Genomic DNA, 17,722 nt, shown 5'->3' with positions numbered 1-17,722 from the left:
TCGCCTATAAAATAAACAACAAAAACATAGATTAGTCTCGGTTCTACGACCTTTAAAGGATGTGTGTGTGGAGTCTAACGTCCCACTCGACTTCGTTCCTACGCGATTGGTTTACGATCTACACGAATTGACCAATAACACTTCCAGAACCGCCCCTAAGGTTTCTCGGCTCAATTTATCGTTAATAACACAAAATAATTCAACCATCATTCCAAAATTTAAATACATCAATAAATATATAGCCTATCCCAAAACCACGATTTATTTTAAGGCTAATTTTGGTAACGGAAAGGTACCCAAACACCGACCAAAGAAATCCGAACATTACCCATACTTCCACCCTATCCAAAATCAACAATCATTCCCAAATAGACTCTCTAAAGGACCCTAGAAACCAAAATTAGTAACTAAAAAGTAGTCATCACTGCTGTCACTGACCAAAGTGACGGTTTCAAAGATCAAACTCATCCAAAACTCAAAATTCTTGAAGTTTCTCATTAGGGTCGGCACTTGGAGGTTTCTACTAGTGGAAAATTACCCAAAACGGCTCCAAAATCACCCCAAAACTCAGCCAATCCTTAGCAAACCCGAAATGGGTTCCAACCCTTGCAAACTCAACTTCTCAAATCTATTCAAATCTTTAATTCCAAACATACATTTGGTTTCCTAGAGATGAAATTACCCAAAATAACAACTATAGTCGCCCCTAAACCAAAAACCCAAAGTAAATCCCAAAATGGCCTCCTTTTCCAGAAATTTCAGATTCCCAATTACTCGAAATAAATCAATATAAGTTTAGGGAAATGAAAGCCCAATGGAAAAGGAAGAAAACTCACCAAAAATAGGGATGAAATGAGCTGGGATTTGGCGGAAATCCGGCAAGCAGTGGCGGCGAGCTGGGCTTCTTCTGGCCTCGTTCTCGCGCGTGTGGGGGCTGGGCTACAAGGGGGTCGGCGCCTGAGAGAAGGGCTCGCCGGTGGCCTAGGCCGGTCGGGTAGTGGCCGGAATTGCCCGGGCTGGGCTGAGCTGGTCAAGCGCAGTGGAGGAGGGAGAAGAGGGAGTCACAGAGAGAGAGAAAACTGGGGGTCTGTGGGGTCTGTGACGACGAGAGGAACTCGTCGCCGGGAAGTAGGCCAGAGCTGGCCGCGCCGGTGAGAGAAGAGAGGGGGAGGAGAGTGAGCTCGGGGAGAGAGAGGGAGAAGTGAGAGAGTGCGGGAGAGGAGTGAGAATATAAGAGAGAGGAAATCTGATTTTTGGGTATTTAAAACTCACTTTTATAAATTTACAAAATTGCCCCTCACTTCACATGTCCGTATCTTTCAAACCGTAACTCGAAATGATGCGTGCTACGTGTCTATGAACTCGTGGGTTCGAAACCTATCCAACGGACCCAAAGTCAAAATCGAAAGCCCATTTATTTTAAAAGTCAACTTTGGGTCAAGCTTAAATTAAAACAAAAATAAATAAATCAAAACTTTAAATCAAAACCCTTTTTATTTTCCAAATAAAATCTCAAAATTTTAAAATACAATTCAACATCCTTTAAAAACTTCTTAAAACCATAATTGAATAAAAATTTAAATTTTTAGTGGAAATTTGGGTCGGGTCGTTACATATATATATAGTTAATTATAATTTATTTAGATGAGTGATAATGAAGAACATATGGACGAGCACCACGATGAGCAGGTTGAGACTAGTTCAAATGGTAAGTTATAGTTTGTTTATATAAAGTTTTTATTTATTCTATTATTTACAATATTTTTGTCATTTATGTATATTAATTTGGATTAATATGTACCAATGCCCCAAAGGAGAAGACGTGGTCCCGGAAAGATTAAGTGGGCTGGTAAAGATCATAAGGGTAAAGAGTATTGTGAATTTAGTCCGAGCGGGAAGTGTATTTCTCAAAACAGTGAAGAGTTTTCCAAGTTTATATCTTCTGAAGTAAAAGATCCCAAAAATGTTCCTCTAGTGCATGATTGGAGATTGGTTGAAGAAGAAACAAAGAACACTTTGTGGGACAAAATACGGTTATAAATTTATTTTTTTAAAATGATATTAAAAGTAAAATACTTGTAAATATTTACTTATAATTGTTTTTTTTTAATCTTTTATGGATATAGGGCACTATCACTTTTCGTGATGAGGATTTGGTAAAAATGCTCGTGATTAAGACCATGACTTTGCACATTGCTGAACATGCTTATAAAGAATACAAAGCATATTTGAAAGGGAAGTACTACACTGGCAGGACAGGTCAGCGGCGGTTGAGATGTCCCAATAATGTAGATCTTGTGCAGTGGGCGAAGATGGTGGAACATTGGGATAACCCAAAAACTCAGGTGACAATCTTTAATCAAATATTTAATAATACTAGTATGTGCAATTATAACTAATTTATATTCTGTTTGACCTTTTAGGAGATAGCTGTGAAAAATAAAGCTAATCGTTCTCAATAAACGATGAGCCATACATCAGGATCGTGGACATTTGAACGTTTTCGTGAAGATTATGTGAGTATAGTTAATTTTTTTCATCTTATTGAGTTACAATTTTATTTAATTAAGGCACAGAAATATATTCAAAATTATTTTTTTTAATGGTTTAAATTTTTAGAAGAAGAAGCATGGACTTGAACCCGATCCCGTTACTTTCTTTCGTGTCACCCACACGCGCAAAGACAATAGTTGGATTGATGTGCCATCGGAGGAGAGAGGGGTAAATATTATACTAGTTTTTCTTTTTCTTTTTTCATAATGTGTATTTTATGTTCTTAAATTTAACTTATAAAGTTATCTAAATATTTGTTTATTAGATGTCCATGGAGAATTATGTTGACTCACGGGTTGAGTCTGGAGCAGATGACATTTCTGAACTTCGCACAGAAGTGTATGTTGAGGAGATGGGTCCTGAGAGAAAAAATAAAATTCGACTCTATGTACATGGCGTGACACCTGAAATGGTGCCTTATGCTAGGGCTCAATCTAGTACTTCTTCTCGGAGATCATTGAAGCCAAGAGAAGCTCTTTTGGAGGCACAGTGCCTCGAATGGCAGAAGAAGCATGAGGCTGTGCAGGCTAAGCAGGATGCCCAAGAGGAGGTAATTGAGCTGTTAAAGACTCAGCTACAGCAGCTGCAGCTGCAACAGATGATGATGTTTATGCAGCAGCAACATCAAGTGATGATGCAGACACAGACACACCCGCAGAACTCGCATCCACAACAGCCTTCTGGCCAGAGTCAGCCTCCACATTCTCCCTATGGAATGTTCTCGATGCATCATATGTACCAGATACCGTTTATGCCTCAGTCACCTTAGCAAATGCCTATGTATCGGCTAAAGGTACCTTCTCAGCCATCTCCTGGCGGGTCACATCATTCTATGGGTGTTGGATTTTCCGGATTGCTTTCCGGTAATTTAGGTGATCATGAATTTCTGAGACAGTTTGGTCCGCAGGGAGGATCAGGATCACATTCAGCTTCCGGTTCGGGTTCTGTTGCGGGACTTGAGTAGATTATTTTTGTTTGCCTACTTTATCTTATCTCTATTGATGGAACAATATTATTTGACATGTATTTTTAATTGAAAGATTTTATCTTTATTAGTGTATAATTATTATTTGAAATGTTTTATATTAATTATTTCAAATATAATTTCATTTATTTTTTTTAATATATATTCAATAATTCTGGCGGTTGTATCCGCCAGGAAAGGATTTTTTAATATATTTTATTACTTTTCCTGGCGGATACACTATCAATACCGGCGGATATATTCGCCAGAAAAGTATTTTTTTAATATATTTTATTACTTTTCCTGGCGGATATACTATCAATGCCGGCGGTTATATCCGCCAGGGTTAGTGAATGCCGACGGCTATATCTGCTGGGAATTACTCAATGCCGGCGGATATATCCGACGCGAATAAGTTAATGCCGGCGGATATATCCGCCAGGAAAATTTTAATGCCTTGTCAGCGTAAAATGGTATTCCTGGCAGATTTAGACAGCTGTCCACCAGGAAAAGTGTTTTGCCTGCAGTTTTAATGCTGGCGGAAACTCTATCCGCCACTGCTTCATAATCTTGGCGGATTTCGCTATTTTTCCGCCAGAAAATTGTTTTTCCTGGCGATTTAATTCTGGCAATAATAAGTGCTTTTATAGTAGTGTAATGAGGAAGATGACCCAATTATGGATGAGTTTGTTACTATCCCTTTGTTACTATCTTTTTTATATTTTTACTTGAGAAATCTGTGGAATTGATTATTTAAGGATTAGTATGGCTCAATTACTTACTTGTTATTTAATACTTCTATATGTTGATTTGTTTACACAAAAATTAGGATTTAAAATAAAGTTTTCACTTTGAAATGGATTTCAATTTCTTATTTGATGTTTTGTTTATTAATTTTAAAACAAAGGGTCTGTCTTTATACTTGGAAATTGATTTATCTTAAAAGGTGAATAACTAAAAGCTCACAATTTTACAAAGCTTCTATTTCGGTACACTCTGATTATTTATTGTAAAAATGAAAAAAAATTCCCCACTGTTTTGGAGTTAGTTTGGTTTTTATTTAAAGCCTTACATTGATCTTCGATCTTGGCATGTTCTTACTTAGGGCTTAGTGAGAGTGCGTTGAGGTTGAAGACCAATGTGGCGCTGCCACATGCCCAAAGTGCTATACCCCATTTTGAAGTGTGACATCCATAAACAAAGAGAATAAGAAAGAATTGGACTTTGGTGGATTTTCTTGGGTGAAGGAATTAACAGGAAATTGAGATCTTCTGGTAGCTCTGGCGGCTGCTTCCATTTCTATGCTAATTCTTTTCTTTGTCTAATGTACAAATTAGCCTAGGCATGAGGATGAGAATATTGAATATTCTCCTTTGCATTTAGGTTCTTGGTGAGCGTTTGAGTTGAGCTTAATTAAGGGTTAGGTATATTATATGTAATTGATGGATCCTTTATTCCTTTCAATTTCTTTATTTCTTTATTTCTAAAGGGGTGTAACTAGCTAGAAATTCGTACATGACTCCTTTGTTTAAAAAAAACAAGAATCTTTAAATCAATAAAAATGCAACATTAATTGTTTCCTTTGAATACGAAGCAATCACTGGTATAAGCATAATCAAGAGGACCTTTGGGCTGTTTTGAGAGTCAGCCGACTCCCCTCTACCCCTCCCCCTCCCCCTCCCCCTTTCTCCTATCCACCTCCACCTATTTCTCACTCACCTCCCTTTGTTCTCTCACTCTCAGTTTCTCACTTCTCTCTTGTGGTGATTTTTTCACCCTTTTGTGGTGATTTTTCCACTCTTTTGTGGTGGTTTTGTTGAAGCTATATGCTCTGATCTAGAGGTTTCTCATATTATTGCAACAATGTTCCACAAGTTTTTACGTGATTCTTTATTTAGAAATTAAATTTTGTACCATAATGGTCCATAAGATGTCAGTTGTTTTGTAACAACCCGACCCAAATTTCTCGGAAATTTAAAATTTTTATTCTACTTGGTTCATTTTAAGAGATTTTATAAGGAAACGAAATGTGAAAGACTTTGGAAATGTTTTTTTTCAAAGATTTATTTTAAATATTACGATAACTTACTTTAAGGATTTTGGGATTTATTTGGAAAATAAAAAGGGTTTTGGTTTAATTTTTAATTTTTGTTTTAAACTGGGCTTGACCCGAAAGTTGACTTTTAAAATTAGTGGGTTCTCAATTTTGACTTTGGGTCTGTTGGAAAGGTCTCGAGTCCACGAGTTCGTAGACACGCGGCACGCGTCAATCGGAGCTACGGTTTGAAAGATACGGGCTTTTGAAGTGAGTGGCAAACTTGTAATTTATACAAAAGTGAGTTTTTTAAACCCAAAAAGTCAGAAACCCCTCTCTCTCTCCTCATTTCTCTCCCCCTCCCGTGCATTCTCTCTCTCTCTTCCCGAATTCTCCTCTCTCATCCTTTCCTCTTGACCAAACTTTGACCGGCCATAACTCTCGCTCCCGACCTCCGATTCAGGCGTTCTTGGTGGCGTTGGAAAGCTATCGACGATACCTTTCTATTGGTTGTCTCGGATCAACCATCCGACCACTCACGACAGCGCAGCAAGCCAGCAAAGTTGCGGCTGCACCACCGCGATTTCACTGTTCCGGTAGAAATTGGATGGCCGGACCTACTGGGCTTTGTTCCCCTCGTCATGGTGAGTCTAGCCATGGTCTCCATTCGTTCATACGATGCTCCACGACGGAGCAATGAGCTTGGGAAACCAAATCTCCACCGTCGGCCACACCACCGATTTCGGCCATTTCCGGCGACTTTTGGCCGTCGGTCCAGTTGTCAAAAACGATCCTCGAGGTATGGGTAATCTTTCCCCTAAGGTGGACACGCCCAATTTTGAGAAATTGAAATTTTGATTTAAGAGTTTTTGTTATTTTTCGAATTTTTAAATTGGAGATGAAATCGAGTTGTTTTTGGTGCAATTGAACGTCCTACCGTGCAATTAGGACTAATTGGAGTTGTTTTGGGGTGTTTTCTAGGTTGTGCCGCCGCAGCCCCCGTCGAAACCGCCACTTGTGGCGGCGGGTTGGGTGGTTCCTCTTGCTATTCAGCCTCCCCGGGACTCTTAGAGACAAAATCCAGGCTCCGTTGTGTTTTGGGTGAGTTTTGATGTGTTAGTTGGAGTCGGGCAGCCACCGTGCATGGTGGTTATCACCCAAATCGATTGATCAACGGCCAAATTAATATTTTTTGTGAACTCTGGAATTAGATTGTAATGCATTGTTTTTATGGACAGAGTATGCATATCCTAAGGACAACAATTCGTGGCCGATCTATTAAGGAAACCTTAAGCCGTGTCATGGTGGTTATCAGACGTGAGAAAGGATGTTTGGGAAGCTCGATTATGTGATTGGTCAGTTGCCGAACTTGGAATCGAATTAACAAGGTGGTTTAGATAATTACTTGGTGATGATTTATTTATATCGTTTACGTTGATCTTGGAGTTGTATTGATAATTGGGCGACTTAGTAATCGCGTTTGTTTGGTATAAAATTTAGTTAACTCGGGACGAACTCTAGACTTTCGGATAAGTCATAGGGGCACTTAGATTTTTCTTCATTCGATTTCAATCGACACTCGTATTCTTGACTATTTAAGTTAGTGGTACTTTTGTGTTAGGTGGATGGAGCCTCGTCTTTTGGCTATTTTTAGTGACGAACAAGAAGGGATCATGAAATGGGAACGTATTTCCGGAAAGGATTAGACATTGATCGGTTAAACTGTGAGTGGACTTTTATTTTTGAAAATGCTTGTGGAAGTTTATAATTTAATTTATACTTGTTTTCTAATTATTGTTTGAGAAATAAAAATCTTTGAGTTGGTTGTTTAATCCTTAATAAGTTATAAAAATCGTATCATTTTAGTTATTCCGTGATGTTGATTTTTCTGAGTTGTTGGACTTTGGAAAAGAATCTAGTCTCTTGTTTTATTCACGTGGTTTATTTAATAATTTGGGTATTGTTGAAAGTTTGGATTTGTTTCATGTTTATTTGAAATAATACACCTTGGCATTTTGATTTAAGTTTTGTTGGAAGGTTTCGAAAATATTTGCTTTCGATGAGAAAAGGATCTATTATTTGGTTTATGGAGAAAAATGGTTTTCAAACCACCCTTTGCAGTACCCTCCAGATTTTCAGATACATAGGTCTTTGGGACCCATCACGGCACACATATAGGCTTTGGGCCGTGTGTCGGGATGCTTCGCCCTTTGGGGGCTGCTCTGCGTGCACGTATGACCAGGTTTGCCTGCACGTGCTGATTTTATTCACACGTGTGTATGGCCAGGATATTGCCTGCACGTGTTGGATTTTACTCCACGCGTGTGTATGGCCAGGATATTGCCTGCCTGTAATTCCACACAGGTGTATGGCCAGGATTATTCAGGGTATATAGCATGGTGGAAAATGGAATTGGTATCTTCAGAGTTTAAGTATGGATTTTAAGTGAGAAATATCTTTCGAGTTTTATAATGATTTCGATTTTATTATTATTTTTACGACTTTGTTAATTTAGATGGCTGGTTATTGAGAAATGTGTTTTGAGTTATCTTTTCCTTGAGTTCCATGAGTTTTATAACATTCTTAAAGCTTGGAAATGGTTTTAAAACTGGGGGATTTCAAAGAGTGAAGTGAGGTTTTAAAGCTAAACGTGTTTTTTTTTTAAGGATTTTCTGAAACAGCAATTTTACTTATGTTTTCGTTTATTTAAACTGTCCACTCACTGAGAGTTATCTCACGTTTTCTTTATTTTGTTTATAACATTTTTCCCCCCAGGTGTTATAGATCGCTGAGGTTGGGCCGTACCACGTCGAGGCAGGACTTTCAGTTCTTCGGCGTCATTTCCCTTAAGTTGTGGATATAACTTTTATTTTGCAATGGAAGTTTAGTTTTGCTCTGATTATCATGTGCCTTGGTGAATAAGAACTTTTTGGTTGTGGTAGAGGTGGTTACTGATTTAGAAGTGCTTTTAACAGGTTTTGAAATTTCTGGGTTAGTCCATTTTCAGGGGAGGTTTTGCCGAATTTTCGGTAGGATTTTCCTTGATTTTGGATTCCCGCAGGACCTCTCCGGGTTTTCAGGGTGGAATCCGGGGGCGGTCCTGTCAACTTGGTATCAGAGCATTAGGTTTTAAAATTCCTGTAGACTCGGCACCTTGTGTGCATCCTTCGGTCTATGGAAAGGTTCTCGTCAGCTTGTATGGATATGCCTCCTCGACGTGGCCGACCTCACAGAAGTTGTAGTAAGTTTTGGGGGATATAGTTTATTTATTGACGTGACGTTAACGTGATTAGCGGTAGTCTTGATTCTTACACTCGAGGACTTTTAGATAATCAGTAAAGGGGGAATTGAGACGGTAGAAAATACTTGATGGTTGTGATCATACTCTTCGACAAACAAAATTTAAAAGCTTCAGTAAGACGTTATGAACTCAATTCGAGCAATCAAGTTTTAATCCTATAGATAGTGATCTGGTTGAAAGTTTATTGATTCGACACAGTGGGATTAAATATTGAGGAGGTAACATGATTAAACTCAAGGGAAGTTGATGAAATATAAATTCTTTTGTATCGTTACGGTTGAGGGAGTAAGAAAGTGTGTGTCTAGTTATTACAAGAGAATATAAATTCTCAAGGGAAATTTCACTTGGAATTAGAATGGATCTTAAGCTAAGTGTGAAGTAAGAGCAAGGGAGTTATTGAGAATTAGATGTGAATGAAAGGAAGGCTTCGCGACTTGTGATTAAGTAGTATGTTCAAAGGATTGAAGTAATGTGATATGTGATGGAGGATGCTAAGAGTGCTAACGGCATGACACTTGAAATAAAGGATAAGAGTTTAGTGTACTATGTTTATATATTGGAATAAGGATACTATAAAAATGATTAAGAGATTTATAAGTTTGATTTTATTTTTAAAGTTGAGTTGATGATGACTTGATGGATAGTAAGGAAGAGTTTTACTATTTTGGAGACTTAAGTATCATGTGATGGAAGTAAAGCTTGGTGTCTTGTGCTGAGGATAAATGTCCGAAGAATTGATAAATGTATAAGTTATGTTGGATTGATGTCAGGTCTCGTTATGGAATGGAACTTATAATTTGGAGTTGAGAATTGAAGGATTATAGTAAAGATAAACAAGGATAGACGTCGACATATTGGATTGTCTATGTGGAGGAAAAGTTACGATATATGGTGGCACCTGATTGACTTTATTTCATGTGTATGGATTGGAATAAGTATACCATAAGTATGATTAAAGGTTTTATGGATTGATTTTGTTTCGGAAGTTCATGGAAGGAAATTAAGGAAACTGAGTAAGGTGACACGACCGTAGGTGAGGAACGATAATAAAAATTAGGAGATAGTAAGCATCTTGAAAGTGACAGCCCTAAGGTAATGGATGCTAGTGGTATTGATAAAAGAAAAAGAGAGAAGAAGTACATTGTTTGTCAGTAGCATGTGAAGTGGTGAATTAAGTTAGGGGTGAACCCGAAAATTTTAGTAACTCACTAAACTTTCACGACTGGAGGTTAATGATTACTCGATAGACGAAATCACAATAATGATGCTCGAGGTTGTCATTGGATTTATCTCTAATAGTATTGGATATTGTTAGAGCTTACAAAGTTAATTAGAGTAGCGCAACGGAAGCATGGTGAGACTTAGACTGATCACCCTGACATGTTGTTAGCAAGGAGATTAGCGAGATCGATATGAATTGAGATAGTTTGGGCAAGATCTCGAGTTTTCTTCGGATATGAAAACAGAATTATGGACTACAGCTATGAGTCATGCAAGTTGAGGACTCGCGGGTCAACTCAAGTAATTTAGCAAACACTTCGATTGTATATTGTTGTGGTCAGACAGCATAATACACGATCATGCACTGATAACGATCTTGACGTCTCATCTTGATTTTCTTTATGGACAAGAAGACGCTCTCTCGTTACCTATTCGTGACGTATACTTCCGCGGTACAATGATGAAATTTTTATGAATCACCTAACGAATTTCAGGGCACGTCATCACCATAATTTTAAGACAGGAGCTTGTGGCTCACCTCTGGATATCGACATAGCGACAATCCACCTCGAATTTGTTTGGATCAGAGAAGCAAGATACTACATATAAGGAGAGATTAACTTTGGTCAAGTCTCTTGGTTGGATCATACATTGGAGGAATCGGCTTCAAAACTTGATAGAAGATTTTGAATTTGAGTGTCACCTATCTTTTATGTTTATACTAAATTTCGAGGACGAAATTTTTGTAAGGGGGGAAGGTTGTAACAACCCGACCCAAATTTCTCGGAAATTTAAAATTTTTATTCTACTTGGTTCATTTTAAGAGATTTTATAAGGAAACGAAATGTGAAAGACTTTGGAAATGTTTTTTTTCAAAGATTTATTTTAAATATTACGATAACTTACTTTAAGGATTTTGGGATTTATTTGGAAAATAAAAAGGGTTTTGGTTTAATTTTTAATTTTTGTTTTAAACTGGGCTTGACCCGAAAGTTGACTTTTAAAATTAGTGGGTTCTCAATTTTGACTTTGGGTCTGTTGGAAAGGTCTCGAGTCCACGAGTTCGTAGACACGCGGCACACGTCAATCGGAGCTACGGTTTGAAAGATACGGGCTTTTGAAGTGAGTGGCAAACTTGTAATTTATACAAAAGTGAGTTTTTTAAACCCAAAAAGTCAGAAACCCCTCTCTCTCTCCTCATTTCTCTCCCCCTCTCGTGCATTCTCTCTCTCTCTTCCCGAATTCTCCTCTCTCATCCTTTCCTCTTGACCAAACTTTGACCGGCCATAACTCTCGCTCCCGACCTCCGATTCAGGCGTTCTTGGTGGCGTTGGAAAGCTATCGACGATACCTTTCTATTGGTTGTCTCGGATCAACCATCCGACCACTCACGACAGCGCAGCAAGCCAGCAAAGTTGCGGCTGCACCACCGCGATTTCACTGTTCCGGTAGAAATTGGATGGCCGGACCTACTGGGCTTTGTTCCCCTCGTCATGGTGAGTCTAGCCATGGTCTCCATTCGTTCATACGATGCTCCACGACGGAGCAATGAGCTTGGGAAACCAAATCTCCATCGTCGGCCACACCACCGATTTCGGCCATTTCCGGCGACTTTTGGCCGTCGGTCCAGTTGTCAAAAACGATCCTCGAGGTATGGGTAATCTTTCCCCTAAGATGGACACGCCCAATTTTGAGAAATTGAAATTTTGATTTAAGAGTTTTTGTTATTTTTCGAATTTTTAAATTGGAGATGAAATCGAGTTGTTTTTGGTGCAATTGAACGTCCTACCGTGCAATTAGGACTAATTGGAGTTGTTTTGGGGTGTTTTCTAGATTGTGCCGCCGCAGCCCCCGTCGAAACCGCCACTTGTGGCGGCGGGTTGGGTGGTTCCTCTTGCTATTCAGCCTCCCCGGGACTCTTAGAGACAAAATCCAGGCTCCGTTGTGTTTTGGGTGAGTTTTGATGTGTTAGTTGGAGTCGGGCAGCCACCGTGCATGGTGGTTATCACCCAAATCGATTGATCAACGGCCAAATTAATATTTTTTGTGAACTCTGGAATTAGATTGTAATGCATTGTTTTTATGGACAGAGTATGCATATCCTAAGGACAACAATTCGTGGCCGATCTATTAAGGAAACCTTAAGCCGTGTCATGGTGGTTATCAGACGTGAGAAAGGATGTTTGGGAAGCTCGATTATGTGATTGGTCAGTTGCCGAACTTGGAATCGAATTAACAAGGTGGTTTAGATAATTACTTGGTGATGATTTATTTATATCGTTTACGTTGATCTTGGAGTTGTATTGATAATTGGGCGACTTAGTAATCGCGTTTGTTTGGTATAAAATTTAGTTAACTCGGGACGAACTCTAGACTTTCGGATAAGTCATAGGGGCACTTAGATTTTTCTTCATTCGATTTCAATCGACACTCGTATTCTTGACTATTTAAGTTAGTGGTACTTTTGTGTTAGGTGGATGGAGCCTCGTCTTTTGGCTATTTTTAGTGACGAACAAGAAGGGATCATGAAATGGGAACGTATTTCCGGAAAGGATTAGACATTGATCGGTTAAACTGTGAGTGGACTTTTATTTTTGAAAATGCTTATGGAAGTTTATAATTTAATTTATACTTGTTTTCTAATTATTGTTTGAGAAATAAAAATCTTTGAGTTGGTTGTTTAATCCTTAATAAGTTATAAAAATCGTATCATTTTAGTTATTCCGTGATGTTGATTTTTCTGAGTTGTTGGACTTTGGAAAAGAATCTAGTCTCTTGTTTTATTCACGTGGTTTATTTAATAATTTGGGTATTGTCGAAAGTTTGGATTTGTTTCATGTTTATTTGAAATAATACACCTTGGCATTTTGATTTAAGTTTTGTTGGAAGGTTTCGAAAATATTTGCTTTCGATGAGAAAATGATCTATTATTTGGTTTATGGAGAAAAATGGTTTTCAAACCACCCTTTGCAGTACCCTCCAGATTTTCAGATACATAGGTCTTTGGGACCCATCACGGCACACATATAGGCTTTGGGCCGTGTGTCGGGATGCTTCGCCCTTTGGGGGCTGCTCTGCGTGCACGTATGACCAGGTTTGCCTGCACGTGCTGATTTTATTCACACGTGTGTATGGCCAGGATATTGCCTGCACGTGTTGGATTTTACTCCACGCGTGTGTATGGCCAGGATATTGCCTGCCTGTAATTCCACACAGGTGTATGGCCAGGATTATTCAGGGTATATAGCATGGTGGAAAATGGAATTGGTATCTTCAGAGTTTAAGTATGGATTTTAAGTGAGAAATATCTTTCGAGTTTTATAATGATTTTGATTTTATTATTATTTTTACGACTTTGTTAATTTAGATGGCTGGTTATTGAGAAATGTGTTTTGAGTTATCTTTTCCTTGAGTTCCATGAGTTTTATAACATTCTTAAAGCTTGGAAATGGTTTTAAAACTGGGGGATTTCAAAGAGTGAAGTGAGGTTTTAAAGCTAAACGTGTTTTTTTTTTAAGGATTTTCTGAAACAGCAATTTTACTTATGTTTTCGTTTATTTAAACTGTCCACTCACTGAGAGTTATCTCACGTTTTCTTTATTTTGTTTATAACATTTTTCCCCCCAGGTGTTATAGATCGCTGAGGTTGGGCCGTACCACGTCGAGGCAGGACTTTCAGTTCTTCGGCGTCATTTCCCTTAAGTTGTGGATATAACTTTTATTTTGCAATGGAAGTTTAGTTTTGCTCTGATTATCATGTGCCTTGGTGAATAAGAACTTTTTGGTTGTGGTAGAGGTGGTTGCTGATTTAGAAGTGCTTTTAACAGGTTTTGAAATTTCTGGGTTAGTCCATTTTCAGGGGAGGTTCTGCCGAATTTTCGGTAGGATTTTCCTTGATTTTGGATTCCCGCAGGACCTCTCCGAGTTTTTTGGGTGGAATCCGGGGGCGGTCCTGTCATGTTTTCCAATTTGGTCCAAATTGTCAACTTCTTTTGTTTTTCCAATTGACTTCATGTGGTCAAAATAGATGAAAACTCAAACAGAGTGAATGGTTTGGGCAAAAATGGGACACAATTGACATTTTGTATTCCATTTTGGTACAAAATTTAATTTGTAGACCAAATTGAAAATTGCGTAAAAATTTATGAACCAATGTTGCAATTAAGAACTAAAAGGATTCTTTATGATCATAAAAAATCCTTTTAGAGCTACAAGTTAAAAATAAATATAAAAAGAAATTAAATATTTGATATCAAATCACTTCTTATTAATGTTTGTATGATTTTATAATTTGGATGGATTCCTAACACACATCAGCTTATATGCATAGAAAAATTACTCATTTGGAATCAGATCTTGCAATCCTATTATTAAAGTTTTATTTACTCAAATATACAAGTCTAGTAGTATACTAATGAGGTCGAACCTCAAGGAGTGATGCAAAACGATACACTAAGCTTAAACTTAAATTAATTTAAAACTAACCTAATTTGGAAATTTTGTTGGTTTGTGAGACAACTTAAAATAAAATGCAACTAAATTAAAAAGCAAATAAAGTAGATGAAAAGAGAATAAAGTAAATAAAGGTGCAAGAATTTAAATATTAAATCTAGAAAGGAAATTAACAACTTTTTGGTTTTAGAAGTTAAACAATGGTATAAGAACCAAGGTTAGGGTTCCACACCACTTATGAACATATTAAGTGAGATTTATAGTAATTTCTCCAAAAAGGAGGGCACCCAAGAGTCACTTGATGCTCTCTTATAAAGATAAATATGACTTGAGCACAAAAATTGAAGATTTATATAGTATATCTTGATTTTTCTAAGAAAATACAAACTTTAAGCAACTTAAGTGAACCAAACCTAAGGAACAACTAGAGTTCAAAAAAGTTTGTGTTTTAAAAGATTAACCATAAAGCGAAAATGTGGAAAGAGGATCTAACTACCCATAATATATGACATTATGGGTGAAAGATGATCTCTTTCTCATTTTAATATCAAAATCTAGAGCTTGTAGGATCTTAAACAAGGGAGAAATTAACATAAAGACCTCACTTAATAATATTCATGGTGGTGCTTCCCCCTTACCAAGGTAAGGGGGTTTAGTGACCACCCATAAGTTTAAATCTTAAATAAATAAATAAATAAGCATGTAATTTAAAGAACAAGAAAATAAATAACACTACTAACCATAAAGTAAAGAACTACATAAAATAAAAAGCATAAAGTAAATAAAGGATTAGGAGAAGAGAGAAAAGAGACATAATATTAAAGTTTCATTAATTAAAAGTGCAAGAAAATTACATTCCTATTCTCTCTCAAACATCATAGCCAAAGGGCTTGAGAGAGAAATCCTAGAAGAATACTAGAGAAAGGTATAAAATTAAAAATGTAGAGTAAAAGTTATGAAGAAGGGGCTGAAGGTACCTTTAAATTGGCAAATACTAGGGCTAGTGATGAAGAAAGGATCAGCACAAAAGGCTGGTGCAAGGTTGGAAATATCTAGGATTTTTGCCATATGTCGCGCAACTATAGGCTGGGATGAATGGCTAGAGAAAGGCTGTCAACAACTGGAGGATGGGACACGTGTCATAGTATGGTTGGTTGAAAGAAGATTAATCAACCAATTTGCTGGGCGGAAGGAGAAGAGAGGCGGCTGGCTTGGACCTGTGCTGAGTGGCTACATGGGAGAACGTGAGAGAGGGAGAAAAGAAGAAAAGGCAGTTGGCTAGTCTTGGCTTGTGGCTTAGAAGTGGCTCACATGGGTGAGAGAAAGAGAGATTAATCACAGGGGTGGGCGGGGTGCGGTTCGGCCCGGTTCACCCCCGAAACCGTGCACCCCACCGGACGTTCCTATACGGTGCGGTTCGGTGCTAAAAACCAGAAAGGGAGGAGAAAAACCAAACCAAACCAAACCATTCAAAGTGCGGTGCGGTTCGGTTTGGTTCTCTACTACGGTTCTGGGTTTAATGAGTTATTATTCATATTGGCATTTTTGGGGAGATTGAGATTTCGTTTGGGATTTGGACAAATTTGGGTTATAAGTTATAACTATATATAAGATTATATATAACAATTATAGAGTAATGAGTATAGTATATATATATAACTATATATTACTATAGTATATACTAGTATGCTACTATAATTATATATTATTTATATAGTTATATATAACTATTGTAGTATGTATACAACTATATATATACTAAGTTACTAACTATATAGTTATATATAACTAACTATACTAAGTTTTTAGTTATATATAACTCTATATGCATAAAACATTATTATATAGACATAGACTATAGAGTATATAGAAATAGAATATACTAATTTTATTGTAAAAGATATAACTAAAATTATATACTAAAACATTATTATATATAATATTAAACTCATAGGGTTATATAAAATATATTTTAGGGTCAAAAATAAAAATGTATAAAATGTGTATAAACATATATAAAATGTGTACAAAAATGTATAAAATGTGCATAAAAATATATAATTATATTTTTAAAAAATTACACGGTTTGGTTCGGGTAAAATAAGCATGAAACCGGAACTGGAACCATCCATATACGGTTTTGACAGGAACGTCCTCGGTTTCCACCCTAAAACCCGAAGGGGTCCTGTGGGAATCCAAAATCAAGGAAAATCCTACCGAAAATTTGATAGAACCTTCCCTGAGAATGAACTAACCCAGAAATTTCAAAACCTGTTGAAAGCACTTCTAAACAGCAACCATTCACATCCTAATTACCAACCTCAATGCATAATCGCCATCATTGTCTATCCTCAAGATTCAAGCCTAGATCTAACCAAATCCTAGCATACCATGTAAAAAGTCATCTATTTAATTTCACTCACGTCGCTCTTTAAAATCCTCCAGCTTCCAAACTACTTTCAAAATCTCTTTTTTCAAATCCATTTTTAAAATCCCCTCAAACTGTAAATCAAACTTTGAAAAACAATTAATACTCTCAAGCTGTAAAACTGTTAAAATATCTGAAACAATACTCAATGTCTTACTGAAATTATCATTTAAAACATTTACTGGTGCAAAATAATTCTAATACGCAATGCCTTAAAATACTCGATCCACAACTGAAAACTTACACCACACTAGTACCCAGGGAACTGCTGGTCGTACACTGCCGAGTCATCTCTAGGCAAGCGCAGAGCAAATCTATACCTGCTGTGATGCTGGTCATACACCGCCTACTAGGCAAGTGCAGAGCAAAAGCTGGTCGTACACCGCCAACTAGGCAAGTGCAGAGCAAATATATTACTGGTCGTACACCGCCAACTACGCAAGTGCAGAGCGAGTGCTGGTCATACACCGCCAACTAGGCAAGTGCAGAGCAAGTGCTGGTCATACACCGCCGAGTCATCTCTAGCGAGTGCAGAGCAATATATACCTGCTGAAGGGGGTACTAATATGGCGGTTTGAAACCGCTTCTGTATATCTCAATTAACCACATCCCAAACCACTCCTCCAAATAAAAACTGAAATTTAATTCTTTCTATAAATCCGCTTAAATAAAATCATTCTCAAATTGTGAAAACTGCTCGATCAAAATCATTTTCTAAAGGACAGAAATTCATTAATAAAACTTTCCCAAAATAATACCAAAAATCAT

At 37.4% G+C, this 17,722-nt stretch overlaps 2 long non-coding RNA genes and 1 pseudogene across 2 annotated transcripts; all 3 read left to right on the top strand.

Moving 5' to 3' along the window:
* Positions 1–1,644: 1,644 nt before the first annotated feature.
* LOC147292855 (uncharacterized) lies at positions 1,645–3,322 on the top strand (annotated as a pseudogene).
* Positions 3,323–5,926: 2,604 nt separating this feature from the next.
* Positions 5,927–8,652, top strand: LOC147292854 (uncharacterized). Its single transcript, XR_015120778.1, has 5 exons — positions 5,927–6,351; positions 6,534–6,653; positions 6,791–6,940; positions 7,174–7,276; positions 8,328–8,652. It is a non-coding gene; the product is annotated as an uncharacterized LOC147292854 (long non-coding RNA).
* A 3,260-nt stretch (positions 8,653–11,912) lies between these two features.
* On the top strand, positions 11,913–13,973 carry LOC147292853 (uncharacterized). Its single transcript, XR_015120818.1, has 4 exons — positions 11,913–12,027; positions 12,165–12,314; positions 12,548–12,650; positions 13,702–13,973. It is a non-coding gene; the product is annotated as an uncharacterized LOC147292853 (long non-coding RNA).
* Positions 13,974–17,722: the final 3,749 nt, after the last annotated feature.

This window comes from Dryas octopetala, chromosome 2, assembly GCF_963921425.1.
Source record: "Dryas octopetala chromosome 2, drDryOcto1.1, whole genome shotgun sequence".
Classification (NCBI taxonomy): Eukaryota; Viridiplantae; Streptophyta; class Magnoliopsida; order Rosales; family Rosaceae; genus Dryas; species Dryas octopetala.
Note: the sequence above shows the minus strand (reverse complement) of the source record. Positions and strands in the feature narration are given on the sequence as shown.